Source organism: Tiliqua scincoides, chromosome 3 (genome assembly GCF_035046505.1).
Source record: "Tiliqua scincoides isolate rTilSci1 chromosome 3, rTilSci1.hap2, whole genome shotgun sequence".
NCBI lineage: Eukaryota > Metazoa > Chordata > Lepidosauria > Squamata > Scincidae > Tiliqua > Tiliqua scincoides.
In genome coordinates this window covers 82,526,142-82,543,644 of record NC_089823.1, presented here as the reverse complement: position 1 = coordinate 82,543,644, position 17,503 = coordinate 82,526,142, and positions in this window count along the sequence as shown.

Sequence of the window (17,503 nt, the reverse complement as noted above, 5' to 3'; positions counted from 1 at the left end):
CTCATTTCATAATAATTAGCATAGATAGATAACTTTTGGATATTGCAAAGCTTTCCACTTTTATTATCTTTATAACAACTCTGAGCCCAATCCTAACTCCCCCAGTGCCAATGGAGCCGTGTGTGTTGGGGTGCGTGTTGCATCCTGCTGAGGGGAGAGTCATGGAGGTCTTCCCAAAGTAAGGGAACATTAATGCCAATAAAGGTTCTCAAAATCGGTCGAAGTAAGGGAACTCTCATTCCCTTACTACTGGGTAAGGTCCACATCCTCAGTGAGTTGCCTCAGATCTACCCCCAGCTATTTTGCCCCTCACTCCTCCGTTCCACCTCCCATTTTCCCAGGGTGACCAGATAACATTACTGCAAATGAGGTCAAGGCACTCCAAAATGTGGGGCTTCCAAGAAAAATGTAGGACATGACAAAATAAAAGCGAAAAACACCCATACATTGATTTCATGTGGTTAATTTTAACACTATACTACTTATTACTAAATAAGTATAATAATAATACATATAATTTATTGCATATAATTTTAATTACAAGGAGGTAATGTTCTGCCTCCAGGGGCCCACTCACAGGAAAAAGGAGGACATTTAAGTGCTTTTCTAGGACATGAGGCTTTAAAAAGAGGATAAGTCCTGGAAAAAGAGGACAACTGATCACCCTGCGTTCTCCCCTTGCCCCCCTCCAACCAGAAACTCCCTTGCTCCTCCCTCTTCCCACCCCTTCCTCCCATTGCCTGCCCCCTGCACTGGTTTATCTGTATTCCTGCAGATAGCCAGAAGCGGCAGTGGGCCACCAACACTGCCACTATTTATGCCAGTGACTCCAAAATGGTCAGTGATTGCACACACGGTGGTGTTCCTGACGGGGGGTCAAAATGCTAAGTTTTTTCAGGTGCATGGACACCTGTGTAAAGTGTCCCCTTCCCCTTGCCTTCAGAGCCAGTCGCAGCTGCAAAAGCCTTTGCTTTACAGCCATGACTGGCTCTGAAGGCAAGGGAGAGGGGGCGCTTTACAATGGCATCCCCGCACCTGAAAAAAATCTTAGCGTTTTGCCCCCCCTCCAAGAATGCCAGAGACAGAATGCACTGCCATATCACCATTTATGATACCAATGTCCATGACAATAATATTTAATCATAGTCTAAGCTCTGGGGTCCTTATTTTCTTACTTGTTAATATAAGTATCATTCAAGAAATCTGAAATTGAATCTTCATCATGCAATCGATGTGTTACAGACAATTCTCATCTTTCCTTACAATTCAATTGTAAATTCTATTTTCAATAGAATAGAATATTTGGTTAAAAACTTCTTGATATTGTTCACTGCTGCAATACCAGTTCCTGGTGTGGCTGAAAAGCTTTACTGTACTGGCAAAATTCAACTTGCATTTCTAATCCTTAATAGCTCCATGTAGGTTAGTAGGGGGGGGAAATTGTCTGTACCAACTTCATTGTTTACTGCTTCATATATTGCTTTGTCGACTGTATAAATCGTGACCTTTAAGCTTAATACTTTTGACATGCTTTTCAAGCTTACTGTTGGCAAGGATATCCTTTTCTAGGCTGTCTGCTCTGAAGTGAAACAGAGTAGATCTGGAATAGAAATAATTAAATCCTGACTGGACTTTATTTTTTAATTAAAGAAAAGTTAAGACCGCTAGAAAACACAAGGAATATTATCTTTCTTCACTGAAATATCCTCCATGCAGTTACTTCTCTATTTGGATGGCAAGAGCATAACTTAGATGTGTACATAAAGCACTTGCTCACATCAGAGTGCCACTTCTGAATGGCTGCTGTCTGCTTCTGAGAAGAGCTTTACTGACTGCTACATGTGCAACATTAGCATAACAGCAATTTGCAACCCGCATGCTATCACTGCAAGTGTATTGAACAGTGTGCTCAGTAAGCACCTTTTAAATATGTTGCTGACCATAGAGGAAAGTACTATAGATGAAAGTGCCTCACACAGGGCAGCACTAAGTCTAAATCAGAGCAGAATAAAGATAAACAGCCTGCTGAGAGTGGTATCTTGCCTAGTAAGCAGAACTGTTCCAAAAGAGCTTCTTCTTATGTCATAAGCATATGAACTCTGGTGCACAGCAGACATTAATACACTGCATGCATCCCATAGCAACATTTAATTGGGACATTGGGCATTAGTACGTATTATCGATCAACACCAGCCTACTTGCATTGGTTCCTGACTGATCTCTAGTCAAAAGTTATGGCAGACATGGGACTGGACCAGACATATATTCTGCATTGGTGGAATAGTACCACAGCTGGAGAGCATAAGTTGTTAATGAAGGTAACATAGGATTCCCAATCCCATGACTCCTAAACTGGGCGCTGGAAACTATTTGCAGGGGAAAATTAGGCAGGAGATCATTTTTGTTTGACCTGCCCGTTACTTATTGCGTAAGGACCTTTATGGCTGTCACAAAAGTCGACACACCATTTCAAGGAGCCAGGCCACCACTGCAAGCAGTGACCCAACGGATTCTCCATGTCTCCCAGTGCTGGTAAGTCAGTACAGGGGACGGAAGAGAATGGAGAATGGAATGGAGTGGGAAGGGGAGGAACTGGTGCAGAACCAGTTGGGAGAGGCTGATGTGGAATGGGGCATGGGTTAGAACAAGGCCTGGAAAGGGGCAGTATTTGCAGCAGCAGCACAGTTAATATCTTATCCAGGCTTCAGTCTGCATTTCTGGATCCACTCAAACTTGTGCCAGTTAAACTGCTGTCGAGTAGACCCATTCAGGCAGCAGATGCCTTCCCAGAGGCAACCTCCAGGACTGCTTTCCCCTCCCCCGCAGGATGTAGTGCATGATCTGGCAATATGGCTGCATTGACAAAGGAGGGAAGGACTAGAATTGGGTTGTTACTAACATTACCCTGCTGCAACCCTGAGGAGGTGATTTTAAAAGATTTTTTCATCCCCACCTGCGTGTTGAAATTGGAAGTGAATCAGGTAAGAAGAAAACAACCTCAAGGGCATTTTCAAGAAGAATTAATTAGTGTAGTACCAAAGTATGTTTCACAGCCATGTATCTCCCCCTGTGTTTCCTGCCTGTGTTCCTGTTTGCTCAGCAATGGAGAGTTGAAACCCTGTGCTGAGATAGCATATAGTTAAATCCTTCCTTTGCTGGCTTCTTTCAGTTCTACTTTAGCATGGAAATACTAAAACAAAATGAAAGCTGTTGTCCAGTAGTTGCATCAATACCTTCAATCTTGTGCTTAACCAGCATTCCATGAATGTCCTATGGAAGATCTTTAGCTAGAGCAAAACGTCCAGCTGCCTTGCCACTAGAATAGGGCACTGCACTTCCATGGGCAGCGCAATCCTATCTTGCATTGTATCCAGTGCAAGTTTGGGGCTGGCTGTGGCTTGGCCTGAGGTGAGAGGAAATAATTCCCCTCCTGTGTTGAACGGCAGCATCCCCAATGGAGCTACTAAGATCTGCACCTAAAGAGGTGGTGCAAATCCAAGCAGTCCAGAGCTGGCCCAGGCTGCCTGGGAACGGGGCTAGGATCCAGCATAAGATCCTGGCCCCACCTCCCACACCCGCCCGCTTGCCCACGGGACCACCTGCGGCCCACCCTCCCCCACCATGAAGCACCTCCTCCCCACCCTCCCCATGTCCCTCCCCTAGACCCCTGCACCGACCTGGAAAGGCCAGCGCAATCTTACTGGGCCCAAACCCCACTTCAGCACAGGGAGTGCCCACATTAGCACGTGCACCTGCCTCCCCGATTCCCAAGTAGGCACAAAATGCCTTATGGCACGTTTGGGACAGTCTCAGGTTGGCGCAAAGGACAAGGGCATGTTAAGTCTGAGCCCTGAATTAATTACCCTGAAGTATATCATTTATGCTCCATAAAGATTTCCCACAAAGATTTAAAAGATTTCCCATAAGGATTTAAAAGATTAAGGGCACAATCCTAAGTGCCCCTTCGGCCGGTGCAAGCCCCTTACACTGGCTGAAGAGAGTCACAAAATTGCCATAAAGCACTTTCACATCACTCTTCAGGGAGATAGGCTGGCGCACGGATGTATGCCGCAGTGTCGGACCTCCCCAGCCCTTTGCCTCAGGGCAAAGGTCTGCGATGGTGCCACTCTGTGGGATGTCACATGCAAATCTCCCCCCCCCCACTTACCTGGACCTCACGGTTATGGAGCCTCACGTGACTCCAGGACACATCGGGGAAGACTCTCTGAGGTTCCCCAACGCTTTAAACAGTCCTTCCAGAAAACCAGAAGCACAGTTTCTGACTGCGTCGGGAGCCACAGATAGGCTTCCATGGGGTCCTAAATGCACACGAGGCTCTGTGCCCAGGGCATTTGCCCCATAGGAATGGGAATGGGAAGGAATTAATGGGAGGTCCGCCACTGGTGTGCTGACATGAGCCCTGGGACAGACACGCTTGCATTGGCTGCGTTCCACCAGTGCAGGGGTCTGAGGGGCATGGGGAGGGCAGGGAGGAGGCAGTAAAGAGGAATTTGGGGGCGGGAGAGAGTGGGCGATGGGCATTCCAAGGGGTGGGCGGGGAGTGGGAGGCGGGGCCAAGATCCAGCATGCCAGATCCTAGCCCCATTCCTGGGGGACTCAGTGCAGTCCTGGGTTGCTCGGATTTGTGCCACCAATTTCGGTGGCGCAGATCTGAGTAGCCACATTGGGCAGGTCAGAGCCTTCCTTCATGCCAGCAAAGTGGCAGAAGCCCACTGGAGTGGGCAAGCCCAGCGCAGAGTGAGGGGAGAGCAGCAGAGGGCGGTGTTGAACCAGGCAGGGGAAGAGTGGAACAGGGCTATGACTGGGGCAGAAAGAGCACTGATCAGGCTCAGGAAGGGGGTTGAATCAGCAGTATACACCATATTCAATCTCCCTTCTTGGCCTGATTTGCCTGCACGAATCAAAGCAAATTTGTGCCAGCTATATCACTGGTGCCGAATCGAGTTTACCCATTTTGGCTTCTGGGGCTTATTCTGGAAATATCCAGCAGCCAAAAATCCCCTGCTGGATACAGCATAGGATACACCAGCATTGATGCATTGCCATGCAGGGATTTAGGTAGGATTGGGCTGTGAAACTTCCAGCTTTTACCACTGGAAAATCTTTGATGCAAGGAAATGTTGTCTGTTCACGTCTTCCAGACATTAGAAGGCAAAACACACTGAGAGAAGAATGAATCTGACAGATGGAGTATCTTCCCTAATCTCTGCAACGTGAGACCCCTCCCCTTGTGAATAGGATTTATTCTTTGCCAGGAATAAAGAAAAAGTCCAGATGTTGCAAGGTGAGGAAAAGGAGGGTATGATGGAAAAAAACTAGCCTGGTGATATGGCAGGCAAGATGAAAAACAGAAAGATCACCCATTTCCTTTAAGCAGAGTATTTTGTAAGAGCTGAGCTAAAAAATTCCAACCTGTTTAATTTAATTTCAAATCCACCTTAGGCAAAAGTGTACCCCAAATGGCATGCCCCCTACTTTGCAAAGCACATGCATGCACCACCTCCCCCCCCCCCCACACACACACACACAGTGTCCAGGAACCAAGCAAACACAAATCCTTTTCATGCTGCCATGCCCATTTACAGCAATAGTGGTGAAAGATGAGTGTTGCCTGTTTGCCGCTCAGTTCTTGATTAAGTTTCCTGGCCGGGCATCATCAATAGTACCCAGCCAGGAAAGCTAACTGGGGAGTGGACAAGCAACTGTTCTGCTTCACTGCAGCTGCTATAATTATGGATGGCAGCATGAAAGAGAACTCAAGTCTGCTGCTCCCGCCTCTTCCCTACTTCTTCCTTGGAAGCCTCCCCATTGGACCCGGGGCCCTAAGCCTCAATGGCTTAGTAGTGGGAAGCAGCTACAGCAGCAGCTGGAAAGCAGTCCCACAGATCCTGGTATATTGGGCAATGGTGGAGATTAGTGGTAATAGCAAACTCATACTGCCGGGGGGGGGGGTTGGCTGGGGTTGGGGTCAGGGACCTATCAAAAAGGGGGAAGAATGGCAGCAGCTGAAGTTCCTGCCAGTCAAGAACCAGCAAGTGTTTCAGCTTTTGTCACAATCCCTTCTGGATCACTCTCCAGAATCTGGAGCTGGGGTGGTAGCAAGAATCAACAAGGTGGGGCACTGGCCAAGCATCCACGCCCATCAGAGGGCCCACCTGGCTACATTGTTCTGAAACCTCAATACCAGTGGCAGTGGTTGCACTCAGTATGTAGGGGTGTTTGTTTCTGGTAAGACAGAATTACAACCTAAGTCTTGCTGAACACAATGGGTTTATTTCCGAGTAAAATAAATAACGCCATTTTCAGAAACCTCTATCGGTATGCCATCAAGAGCTGAGAAGAGGATACCATGGGGGGGGGAGGCTCACTGAAGGGCTTTGCCCCATTGCCCCCAGTAACCTGGCAGTGGCCCTTTCTGGAGCAATCCAGAAGGTGAGGGTGGCAACCAGATCAATGACTTGGGGGCTCTTGGGTCTTAAGCCCCCCCCCCCCGGCTGAATGCTTTCATGTCCAAGGCTGAATAGGCACCCAAAGCCAACATACAATTCCCAGAACTTGTGGCTGAGTACAGCCTCTGTTCTCCTTTCTCCTCTTCAATCCCTCTTCAGAGCCTGAAAATGTGTCCTCATTGTAGGAAAATGTGCAGTAACATTAGTCTCCCTGGCTCACAATAATCAGGATTCTATCATAAGCAAAATATGATTTGCTCAGTTGTCCACACATTCTTTCCCTTCCTGTTTCATGCTGTCTGGAGGCTTTAGGCAGCAGGCCTCAAGGCATTGCTGGCTCCATAATGGAGATGACCTCATCTGCATGCCACACAGCTGCAGGGACAAGCTGTGTGCACTCTGCTTGAAACAACAAGATTTCTGGGGGGGTTATTTGTTCGCACATGAACAGTAAATCAGTTTTCAGGGGTTTTTGTTGTTGTTGTTTTTAACATTATGGGAAATGCCTAAGCATAAGGTTTCTATTTCACTGTTCAAAGTAAAGTGGAGAGATGCAGAATCTGGCTAACAAAAGCAATGAAAAGATAGCCTCCAGTAAACTGGAGTATCCCCACACATCTACATTCCGCCCAATCCATCAGAAGTAACTCCCACTGTGTTCAGTGAGACTTATTTCTAGGTAACTATGGAAGGCTAGTGCAGCCTTACGTATTTAACCACCCAACCAGTGTCCAAAATGAATGATTCCAAACACAATGAAGTGCAAGGGATGAAAATAAGATGCTTCCGAACCCCCCAAAATTGGTGAATTTCATGTTAGTTCCAAAGAATTTCAAGGAGAGTTTCAGGTCCTCAGCCCTGATGTGCACATGATACAGTTTAGTTTGCCACTCATAAGGCAACCATGTGGGTCAGAAACCACTTATTTGAGTAGTTCTCTAAACAGCTGGGGCGGATTCCAACCCACAATGTTCAGAAGTAATGGCTACTCTATGGTTTGGATTTCAGGAATGTGAACCCTGCTCTTCTGCTCTCTTCTTCTCTTCCCCCCCCCCCTTTTCTTATTATACATCCTAGTTCTCTCCTGCACATCCTGGTTTACAGTGGTTTCTGCAATTCTATTCATATTTTGCCTGTTCCAGATATCACTGCAAACCATGGTTACTGTATACCAGGAAGTGAGGATGGAGCTAGAAAACATAAGGGCAAAAAAGAGGGTAAGAAAGGAGCAGGTGATATGTTCTACATTCCTGACAGTCAAACCATTATTTGACAGGGGTGGAGGCCTTTGAAAGAGAGACCAGGCAGTAAAAGTTTGTTTAGCTGCCTTATACCTTCTAATTGTCCCTGAAAATTGTCCCTCTCTCTTGGCCATTTTTACCCCCAGGACTTAGATGTAAGCATGGCCAGGAAGGAATGGGCAGGGGATATTTGCAGAAGTGAATAAAAGAGAGCTGGCAGAGGACTAGGGTTCTTTCTGCTTCCTAAGTCGCATTTATTTGCATTAGGCATATTAGGGCACAATCCTAACCCACTTTCCAGCACTGACATAAGGGCAATGCAGCTCTGAGGTAAAGGAACAAACATTCCCTTACTTTGAGGAGGCCTCTGTGAGTGCCACCCAACTGCAGAATGCAGCACACATCCCATTGGCATTACTATGCCAGAGCTAGAAAGTTAATTAGGATTAGGGCACAATCCTAACCCCTTCTGTCGGTGCTTTCCAGCACTGACATAAGGGCAATGCAGCTCTGAGGTAAGGGAACAAACATTATTTGAGGAGGCCTCCGTGAGTGACACCCAACTGCAGGATGCAGCACATGTCCCACTGGCACCGCTATGCAAGTGCTGGAAAGCACTGACATAAGGGGTTAGGACTGCATCCTTAGACACTCTTGCGGAAACATTGTTGCTGTCATTATTGTTCAACAGGACTCCTATGTACATATACTGCAGTGGCTATGGCAGCGAGTGGGCGTAGCAAGTGAGGGCAGGGGCTGACCCACCCCAGGTACCAGGGGTGCCGCACAAGGCCCAACCAAGATGGCAGAAGCGGGCACCCTTTTTGGGTTCCTTCTTCTGCAACTTGGTCAAGCTCAGAACAACACCTCTTTGCTCTGAACTTCTTCACCGAACCTAGAAGTGATACCACAACATCACGTGATGTCATGATATCATCATCCCAGATGCCACAGCCCCTTGCAATGCTGCTGATATATTGTGCACAGTATTGTGGCCCCAAAGAAAGTTTCAGTAGTGACTCTAAAATGTACACTTGCTGCATTTGTAAATGTGAATGAAAAAGCCACATATACCAAAACTGCATTTAGTTTTAAAATAGTTCACCTTCTTTGAACAAAAGGAGTTCTTAAAACTGTCTGTGAAAATATTTTCAGTCCCTCCCCTGCTCCATCCCCTGTAAAAACAATTTATGATCACAAACTGGAAGTGAGTTGCGATCAGATAAAAGTACCTTTCTGAGCAGCGGGGAGGCCTGCAGGGGGAACTTTGAGCTCCCCAAGCCCTCCAGATGGCCAGCGCTACCCCCCCCCAGTACATTAGAAACCCCTTGGTTGTGGCGGTGTCGCAATTGCTGTGGCGCCATCACAGACATCCATGCTGGGCCACAGACCATAAGCAGGAGTGGGTCACAATCCATCAGTTTGGGAACTACTAAATAAACCAGGATGTATTGCCTTTCTGTTCATTTTTGTGTGTATTGTATTGTAAACCCCGTTTTATTAATCCTGTAAACTATTGCAGAATGTCTACTTCCCTATGCAGCACAAAGCCAACGGCTAATTTAGCAAATAAACTATTGATTCATGTTGGCATACATTTATCTCTTAGCTCATTGCTTCCCTCTTGACCTGAAATACACACTTGCCAGGCAAGGCCATTCTCTGTAGATTAATCAATAACACCCCACCAATCAATGACTAAGGGTTTTTAAAATGACCCACCCAACAGAATGATAGGTAGATCTCCGCTTCAGTGTGGATTTGCTTATCACACTGACCTCTGCTCCACATAAGCTACTTTTGATACTAAACTAGCTATTCCCTGTACAACTTGATCAGAGGTGTCCTTGCAGCTGTAATATTTATAACTACCAAGTAGAGGTGCAGAGCAACACCGCCCACAGCTGACTACCCTAATCACCTCAAGCAGCCAGGAATGCTGTATTGTGTTGTCTTAGCACACTTGCCTAATGAGACATGTTTCATGATGGAATGAAGAAGAAAATCAATGGATTGATGGCCAGAAAGCAGATATTCCTGTTCTGAATGGTTTCAGTTTAGAAAAGCACTACCCAAGCCCCTCTGACACTATAAACAGCTGGAAGGAAATATGTAAAGGAATAGCTCAGGGCCAGTTTATACTCCAGTGTTTTCAGGTTTCCAATGAAAACAAGGCTACCAGGACTTTTGGCCTCTCTGCTATCTGGTGTAATGTTAAATTTTTCAAATCACTTATAACCGATGGAAGGCAACATCACTAAACAACTTTTTATACAGAATGATAACATTTTCATTTAAGATCAAAATTGGACACTTCCAAGGAACTCTCGGCACTTTCAACTCTCTAGCATCACCTCCTTAGATCGTAGGCTAGCCAAAAATGCTTTCAAAGCATGGACTCCCAAAAATCAACACAGGTTATTTATTTCAGTGTGTAGCGGTTGCTGCTGCTTGAATAACAAATAAAGAACCCACATTTAGTAGTAATTTAACATCATGAACCCACATTCCTTTAGTGGGTGGAGGATTTTTTAATGGACATGTAATAGACATATGCTGTTTGTTATATGTTAATAAATGTTACTTTTGCATTTTCTAGGAAGCTCAGCCATAGGCACTTTAAGCATGAAGCTGTTCTATTGCACAACAATGATTATGGGTTCCTTCATTTAAAACTACTATGAATAGTAGTTGTAAATAGGATAGACAGCTCTACTTTAAACTTCTTGAGTGTCTTGGATATAGGTTCCATATAAATATAAGAAACAGATCTATGGAGGAAATTGTAATAAGGGCATATGAACAAAGGGGTTAATATAATGCAGTGGTTCTCAAACTTTGAAAGAGCTTTACTCCCTCGGTAAGTCTTTGTGGGGAAGGGCAAGGGCAGGGAAGCGATCCCCAGGATCGCATCCCTAAGGGGGGGCGAAAGGGGGTTCTGTTTGCAGGAGGTGCTTTGCGATGTCTCTTCTATTTGAACATTCCAAGACTTGCGGGGCCCTGTGGAGGGCTGTGCTGGGCTCCCCGCACCTCCTGCAGCCTCCAGCAGCCCTCATTGAGTCCAAGTAACTGCAAGCACACACACCCTTTACAGGATCCTGGGGATCGCCTCCCTGCCTCTCCTCTTCCCTTGCCCCTTAAAGGGATGGGGGAAGTGTTACATGAACTGGTGGGTCATGACCCATCAGTTTGAGAACCACAGATATATTACACTATATGCTTTAACACTATGTTTACATTCACTGTATATGGTACATATACAGTATGAAACACCACCAGATGGGAATCAAGGAAACAACATAATGTAAATACCTTACTTTGTTTAGATTTTCCAGTCTTTTATATATAGTATATATATTTTTGACATGTACAAGCTACACAATGCTTGTCACCAAATATCAATAATTGTGTTCTACAGTCGGAATTGGACTGGTTTCCCTGACCGTATGCTTGATCTCTTTTTAGTCTTATGCCAACTAGCTAAACAATTTCATTTCATTAGAAACGGCTTCTCTCATCACTGGCAAAATGAACGTACTGATGAAAACACCGTGCGCTTAAAAATAGCTCCTATCTCCAATTGTGGAGGTAATAAGCAATAAGACTACAGCTGTTTGGGCCACAGGTTTAAATATGCATGGAAAAGAATAACAGCCTTCCATAGAAGCTTCAGTCATGTGAAAAGGGAATCCCTTCTTTTGACCATGTAAGGTAACAAACGTGCAGTGGAAAGACAAACCTCCCAGAAAACCAGCCAGCTAGAAAGAGCACTGACAATATGATTTACAATATGTACCATCTAAATTCCTATGGGATCTCAAACACAGGTGGGGAATGAGAATTTCTTTGACCTAGACACCAGATGCCTTCTTTTAGTAAACAGAAGGGGGGGGAATCACATGCAGACATTAAAACTATATTTACATCTGACAAAACAGAAATATTTGCACAGGGAATTTGAAACAGGGTGTATGTGCAATGAGGGCAGCGGCTGAGAAAACATCAGGCTCAGTAGTTATAGCAAAATGACTGGAGAGAGCCCCCCACCCGCACATTCAAATTTAGAGTCTGTACAGCTGTAAATTCCCAGCCAGTTTCATGTCAGCTGAGTTCAGTGAGCTGTAATGTGGAGGGGGGGGAGCAGCAAAAGAAATTTGAGCTCTGTGTGTGTGTGTGTGTGTGTGTGTGTGTGTGTGATGACAGAGCAATCATGCAGATACTCCCTATTTCTTTCTGCTTGATCCAGAAGCAATATGGAAAGCTCTTGTGGTTTGCCCAAATGACCACAGACATGCTGCTTCTCTTCCCCCTTCCCCTTGCTGAGCATCACCAGCATGAAACTGCCAAAAAAGCTATAACCACAGAGTTAAAGCAGCAGTGACAACTGTAGCAGCGACCCATGGTCCTCACTCCCATGCTAGGGTGACCAGAAAGCATAGTGTATTGATACAGGTGGCCACTTGTCAGGGACTGTGCAACCTGGGATGCTGCTTGATGCTGCCTCAGGTCCATCTCCCCCTTGCAATACCAAAAAAAAAAAAATGCTTACCGTACTCTTTGCATGCTGCTATAGAACCTGGAAGTGTGGGAGTTCCTATTTCATTCACTGGGACCATGTGTCCCTGTAAATGAAATCTGTAGTCCCACCATTCTGGGTTTCATGGCAGTGTGCAAGGAGCACGATAAAATGGGGAATGATCTGCTTCTCACTTCTCATGAGTGGAAAGCAGATCTGTTAGGCCTGCATTGGCAGTAGGTCAGAGGAAGGCAGCAGAAACAGACTCCGGATTAAAGGCACTCTGAATCCACTGCCCCCTCAGACCCCTCTCATTCTGCTGCCAATGCAACCTGCATCAAGGAAGGGCCAGCACTGCATCTTGTTCTCAACCTGCTTCTCCCAACATCTGTTTTTGACAGTATTACAAAAAGGACAGGGGACCGGAAAAGCATATATGACAGGGTGTCCAACACATGGCCATGGGGCCACATGAGGCCCCGAGGCCCTTTTTGCAGCCCCCAAAGCACTGCGAAAATGGAAGAAATATACTCCCCTTACGTCATGGAAGGAATATACTCCCTGAAAGTCATGTTTCTAGGTCTTGGGGTTTGGGCTGGGCGTTGATGAGCCAGGCATACCTACATACCTACATACCTAGATAGATAGATAGATAGATAGATAGATAGATAGATAGATAGATAGATAGATAGATAGATAGATAGATAGATAGATAGGAAAAACTAGCTTTTTAAAGAAAAACCTTGAATGCTTGCGCAATCTATGCCAGGTATCAATCACAGTATTATAGAACGGCTACCCTATTACTTTTTATGGAGGATTTTCTGCAAACAGCTTTCTCTGAATTGTTCTAGGTATTGCCTGTCTCTTTGGTCTGTCCTTCCTCTCTGGCAATGGGATGCTCTTACATTAACCCTTCCATTTCTTACTAGCAGTATCCTCTGTTATTTTTGGTTTGTTATGCTTTTTGAACTGAGCTGCAGGGGAGGGGAGCTGGAAAGGAGGCTGCCTAACTGGATGTATATGTGGAAGCAGTGTTGCTACACTATATGCAATATGAAGCGGGGGGGGGGGAATGATTGAGTGCCACTACTACATCCTTGCCTGGAAGTTGCTTTCTGTTTGGGTCCCAATTTGTTATTTCTCCCTTTGCCTTCTCCCCCATTATTAAGAAAAGCTGAGCTGCTATGGTGTGTTGTTTTTTTCCTTACAGCTGACTTTCCAATGTTCAATGTTTTGAAACACCATGTGATTAAATTATCTCCTTTGTATATGCGTCTTTCTTTCTTAAACAGCCAAATTTGGGCAAAGAAGAGGCAGAGAGAGAGAAAAATCAAGACTATGAAAACTTGTTAGGAAATTGATACCGTACACAGTATTAAATGACATTGAAGGTAATCTGAGAAGATAATTTTGCTCTAGTGGAGAGCCTAAGCATTTCCCAAGCAGTCAGTCAGGTGAAGCTCAAACGTAGTAAAGCAGCTAATGACAAACTACTGTTTCTGTTTTGTACCAAGAGTAACAGCCTCAAGGCTCAGCTTAGCTTTCAGTTCACCATTTAATGTATTCTGAAATCCTGCTAGTTTGAACACACCCACAGGTCTCATCAGTGTTTTAAAGTTTCTGTTGACATGCACTCCAGTTTGGAGGGACAGGTATTCCAGTTTGGAAGGGCTCCGACACATTCCACTTTGGAGGGAAACACAAATAGCCGTTGTAGTTGTTTTATGGTATAAAAGTATTTTTTCATGTATAACAAAGTGGCTTACTGTCTCTGTACCACATAGGAAGTAGGTCAACATTTCTACTAGTCGTGAAAAGAAAGGCATGATGAATGCTCAGCAAAAATTACAAGCCTTTGATTATTTCTGAATATGGGGCAGAGGGGCTCAGAATCTGTTGTGTCTTCAGAGAAATTCAGGTTAACAAATCTACAGAATAAGCACACACAATTTAGATAGAGGGGTATGTGTGTGTGAGAGAGAAAGTATTTGCTGTTGCAGTAAATATACAAAAATACAATGTGAATGCCTGTGAATGCCATACTTCTGTGAATGCCTTAACCCAGAGACATAATGAGCCATTTCAGGCAATACTATAATTGTGCAGCTGGGCCCACATGATTAAGGATGGCACATGCATGTCCTGACTTCTGTCCCATATTAGTGCATTTTCTCAATAATTTAGGAAAGTGGTTCCCAAACTGTGTGCTGCAATGCTTGACGGCACTGTTACAAACTCACACAGGTGCCACAATAAGTCCCCATCAAGTTCCCCTTACAAATGTATAAATCCTAATCTCACTTTAGGCTAATTAGCTTCCCTTATCCAAAAATAGCCAGTTGAGCAGCCCAATCCTGAGCTCCCATGGCGCACGGCATTGACGGCACTGAAAACGGCTGCCGCCACATCCTGCATGCCTTGGGCAGCCATGGGCGGCACCTTGAGAGAAGGGGAGAAGCAGCCCACAATGGGGCTATTCGATTCACCACCAACCAAGAGGTCGGTGGTGAGGGAAGAACATTCGTGTCAGTCAGTGAGCCCCACATGAACGCTCAGAATCCGCTGCTGCCTCCTTCCCTCCCCACTCCCTTCCCCCCCACACCTCCCCCTGCCCTCTCCCTGCCCTCCACCTGCCTCCCCTTCCCCAGAATGCCTCCTCCCTGCCTCCCCACCGCCCCCGCTTTCTGCTCCACAGTTTGGCAGTCTGTGTGACCACCGAGCTGTGGAAGCTGGGCGCCCACCTGGCACTAGCCCAGCGCCAGCCAGCACTGGGCTAGCACGGGAACCGACCTGGCGTTAGGCCTCACAAACATGCCTTATGGCACATTTGCGACAATGTGTGCCAGCGATAAGCTGGCACGTCAAGCCCAGGATTGGGCTCTTAGTTATGTGCGAAGCCCTGGTGAACACCACCATCTCTGTAAAGGCAACTGGTTTGTAGCTCACCTGTTCAAGCTGTCAGGGTTCTTCTTCCCCTCTCCTGCTTCAGTCAGCAAATTCTCTGGCCCCAGTACCAACACCTTGGTTCTCTGCCATCACACAACAGTTTCCAGCCGTCTCCAACAACCTTCAGCAATCTGGTACCTGCACTCTGGCATCCCCATCCACACACCCACACACCCACATAAACACACACTCTGTCTCCTTCTACCCCCACAACCTCTGGCAATGATTCTTTCACCTTTATCTCCAAAGTCCTCATTATCCCTATGAGGGATTAACCCTAGTAGGTTACGGCTGTAAACCACACTACATTACAAACGAAAGTTCTGGAATAAACTCTGTACTTCCCAGACCCATCAACACAAAGGGTCACTGCTGACACTACACACTATCTCCTCCGGGGGAATCTTCTGCATTTCCACTACACCCTGGCGGCCTCATCTTACCAGTGCAATCCAAGATGGTGGTGCTTAGGAGAGCTGGAAGATGAGGCCTCAACAAAAGAAGGGTGTTGCAACCACAGTAAGTTTGGTGCAGGGCAGGGGTGCCCAAACCCTGGCCCTTGGGCCACTTGCAGCCCTCGAGGCCTCTCAATGCGGCCCTCAGGGAGCCCCCAGTCTCCAATGAGCCTCTGGTCCTCCAGAGATTTGTTGGAGCCCACACTGGCCCGACGCAACTGCTCTCAGTGTGAGGGCGACTGTTTGATCTCTCGCGTGAGCTGTGGGATGAGGGCTCCCTCCAGTGCTTGCTGTTTCACGTCTGTGATGCAGCAGCAACAGCAAAGGAAAGGCCGGCCTTGCTTTGTGCAAGGCCTTTTATAGGCCTTGAGCTATTCCAAGACCTTTATTCATTCATATAAGTTCATCTTTAATATATTCATGTAGGTAAATTTATGTAAAGGTATTCAAATTTGAAATGTAAATTAATTCTTTTTTCCCCTGGCCGCTACACAGTGTCAGAGAGATGATGTGGCCTTCCTGCCAAAAACTTTGGACACCCCTGGTGTAGGGGATAATTGCAATTAAGAAAACGTGTGAATGTAAAGGGTGGGGCAGATCATGAGCTATCAAGTTCCAGATACACTGTGGATCAATTCTACAGTACTTCCACCACCACGACCACCACCACCACCATTATGTCCACGCAGAGATACTTGTAAAAGATTCTTACACCTGAAGGTAAAATCCATATTAATTTTGCATTCCTGTACAGTATTTGATATATAATGTATAAGACTCTTCCACTGAAGAAAACTATCCTGCTGTGTTCCATCCTGTGATTTCTTGCTATTCCTCACCTCATTCATTATATAAAAACTGGAAAAATATGATCCTCATATGTGCACAGCTGCTAGGGACATAATGACTGTAGGAAAGTGCTTGTGAAGCCTGCAAATTGTAGTTCCCTAGCCTGTGGAGAGCCCGTCCTGTGCATCTGCCACCCCACAGGATCTTTTCCAATGTACCCTTCAGAACAATTGCTTTTCTAGAGCTTCCCAATGCCACCTAAAAATGGAGTCCTGCCAAAGGGTGGCAAGTGCACCCAACTTAATTATCCCAGGCTAGCTGCCACCATGCACCCAGGTATTTGTGGGTCTAGACAGACTGCCTGATAACTTGGTTTGCTAATTCATCCCATCCCTCTAAAACATCAGTGTTCCAACACTGGACCTAAATTATTTACAATCTTCTTGTATACCTGCCAAAATTAATCTCAATGGACAACAGTGCCTATTCTGTTTGGTTTCCTTTATGATGGAATTCTCCTTTAGAAAGCAAAGTGCTTCACCATTCTTCTGAGTTCAATTATCTAACCCTTGCACTCCACTCCTATTAGAAATGAGTAATAAAACAAGAACCTGAAATACGCCTCAGAAAGCTGTTACTGCCAACTTTCAGCTTTTCTGTCAGATTTTCAGCACCAGAGTGTGTCACTTATCAACTGTAGCATGGCATAAAAGATCTCTCCAGAAAATTGGAACAAACAAGCAGACATACACACACTTACAGAAAATCTGATATATTTAATGACAACTGCAATTGGGCACTTTTTTCCTTTTGTACCTTTCTTGCTATTCTCTTGAAACTTTATAGGGCCAAGCCTGTTCTCTGCCTTTAGTCAATTGGCATTTACACTTAACTGTGCTTTCACACTTCACAAAATTGGCCTAGGTTTGTCCCAGCACGAGGACTCAGAAGACTAATTTAATATGGAGTAAAATAAATAAACCTGAAGCAATTGGCAAAAACTGTGCAGTAACAAGAGTTTGCTCTGTATTATTTGGTCCGCTGTTCAGCCCCTGATAGTTCCATTGCCTTGTGTTTGCTCTT